General features: G+C 39.6%; 1 pseudogene; it reads left to right on the top strand.

Moving 5' to 3' along the window:
• The first annotated feature begins 897 nt into the window (after nucleotides 1–897).
• The window catches only part of LOC131940866 (arylacetamide deacetylase-like), a 19282-nt pseudogene continuing 17557 nt past the window's right edge, over nucleotides 898–2622 (top strand).

The raw sequence follows: 2622 nt of genomic DNA, 5'->3' as shown, positions 1-2622 counted from the left end.
CACTTAAAATGCACTTAAATCGGGGTACAAAAATATTGGGGTGCACTTAAATCTTGGGGTCGGGGGTGCACTTAAATCTTGGGGTCGGGGGTAAACTTAAATCTTGGGGTCGGGGGTACACTTAAATCTTGGGGTCGGGGTGCACTTAAATCTTGGGGTCGGGGGTGCACTTAAATATTGGGGTCGGGGTGCACTTAAATATTGGGGTCGGGGGTGCACTTAAATCTTGGGGTCGGGGGTACACTTAAATCTTGGGGTCGGGGTGCACTTAAATCTTGGGGTCGGGGGTACACTTAAATCTTGGGATCGGGATGCACTTAAATCTTGGAGTCGGGGTGCACTTAAATCTTGGGGTCGTGGTGCACTTAAGTCTTGGGGTCGGGGTGCACTTAAATCTTGGGGTCGTGGTGCACTTAAGTCTTGGGGTCGGGGGTGCACTTAAATCTTGGGGTCGGGGTGCACTTAAATCACCTTGGGGAAAACTGGTTAAACCTTCAACTATGCATTTTCAAGATAAATTGTATTTTTCAAATTCTTTTTTCGTACGCGGGGGATTGGGGGAAGAGACGTATATGTAAAACCGAATCAAACATACACTGATCGTCCTAAATGACGCATAATACCCAAACACGACGACTGCCTCAGAAAACTCAATAAATGTTGGGTCAATTTAAAACTAATTGTGTATTGATTATAGTAAAACAAAATGAAAATCTCATTCATTAAATACGATTTAGACGCAGCTCACCAAAAAACAGAAACAAAAACTAACTAGCAACTAAATTTAGACATTTCAAAAGTCTAAAAGCAGGTGTGATGCACGCGACATTTACGTGCATTACCTGTAAGTTGACCTCAATGTTCTTGGAATTTCTTCTGGCCTTTTTTTCCCCTAGTGCCTTTATAAACGGTAGCCAAGGTATAAATCAAACTCCAGTAATCTCACTATCGCTACAGGCAGAGAGATGCAGATAGCAACTGTCTGAGATTGCCTTTTTTAAATCCAGGTATGAAATTTTTTAAATCCAATGATTGGATTATTTTTTATCCTATTGGATCTCATGTGTGTTGCGAACTTTCAAAGATTTGGTTCATGGATAGTTTGCTTTTTAAAATAGAAGTGTGAAGGATAGAGCTTGTGTATCAGCGTTAAGTTTACTTGCACACAGAATCACAGTTTTAATATACGACTTAATCCTAGTTATAAGCTCATATTAAAGATCTTTTTCTTTGCTCTTAAATCTAATGTTGGAAAAAATTCCATCCATAACAATTAAGTATTAAGTGTCAACTTGTTAAGCGCCATAATGGCCGTTGAATCCAATGTCAGCCCGCTTTTATTTTTGAATTTACTTCAATGGCCTTTTTCTTTTTGGATTTTCTTCCATAGCCTTTGTCCAACTAAGATCAAACTACAAGGCAGCAGTTGTTTGATTTTGGAGTTGTCCCTTCTACATGGGTTGCTGTCCCCAACTATCGAGCCTCATCTGCCCGAGGGTTCGAACATAACATTATTTAAACTATCGTTATCGACATATACACAATATATGAATATATCAGAACGGCAAATCAATATATGTATAATATATGGATCTCACTGATAATGGACATATGCAGGGCGTAGCGAGGGGGGGCGGGGGTGCGGACCGCACCGGGTGACGCCATTTAGGGGGGTGACACCAAGGCAAAAAATAGCAAAATATATAGAGAAAAACTTGAGGGGGGGTGCAAATCGAAAGTTTGGGGGGGGGGTGCAAATCGAAAACTTGAGGGGGGGGGATACAAATCGAAAAATCGAAAGTTTGAGGGGGGGGGATGCAAATAAAAAATTTGAAAGTTTGTTCCCGGGAAGGGTCGCTACGCCTCTGGGGGGAGGGGAGGGGGGACACCATTAAGTGCCGCACCGGGTGACACCCGACCTCGCTACGCCACTGGACATATGTATGTTAGATATATGGTATATATGGCTTTAGTTGACTTGCATAGACATATGTATATATTGTTCTGATTAATAATGATCAAGAAGGAATAATATTAATTTTAACACAATTATCTTAGTAAAGTTCATTTTGAAATTTGCATTTCTCAAGCTTCTTAGCATAACCTACTATCACAAGTTTTGTATTGTACTGTTCGTGTTAAGATTAGGTTTACGGTTAAGGCTAGTTACACAAAGATCATTAGTTAATGAAGATCGCAAAGTTGAATATTGCAAACCGGTTTTGTGGATACTGAAAACCGGTTATTGTGGTGAGGAAATCCGACTATTAGGATAGGGCGAACCGTTATGTGACCGGTTATGTGGATAAGGACAACTGGTTATGCGGATGTTGGGGGAGACCGGTTGTTGGGTAGGGGAAGCCAGTTTAAATAAATACGGCTAACAATTATGTGGTGCCTTAAAATATTAAACTGTGACAAAACAAAGAACAGAAAAAAAGAAAAAAAATATGTTTATTTTCGTTACCTGATTTTTATCTTTTTAAAAATTTTACATGAAAAATTAGCAAGATTTCAATACAGCAGTTCTCCCGTTAATAACGTTTACAATTTTTTTGGTATGCTAATTGAATGTAGTTGGCAACAAGAAATGAGGTAAGTTTTAAAACAAGGAAACACATT

Source organism: Physella acuta, unplaced genomic scaffold (assembly GCF_028476545.2).
Source record: "Physella acuta isolate Inbredline_101_S28 unplaced genomic scaffold, ASM2847654v3 ptg000025l, whole genome shotgun sequence".
Lineage (NCBI taxonomy): Eukaryota > Metazoa > Mollusca > Gastropoda > Physidae > Physella > Physella acuta.
The sequence above is the reverse complement of the archived record's forward strand: the minus strand, read 5'-3'. Positions and strand labels throughout refer to the sequence as shown.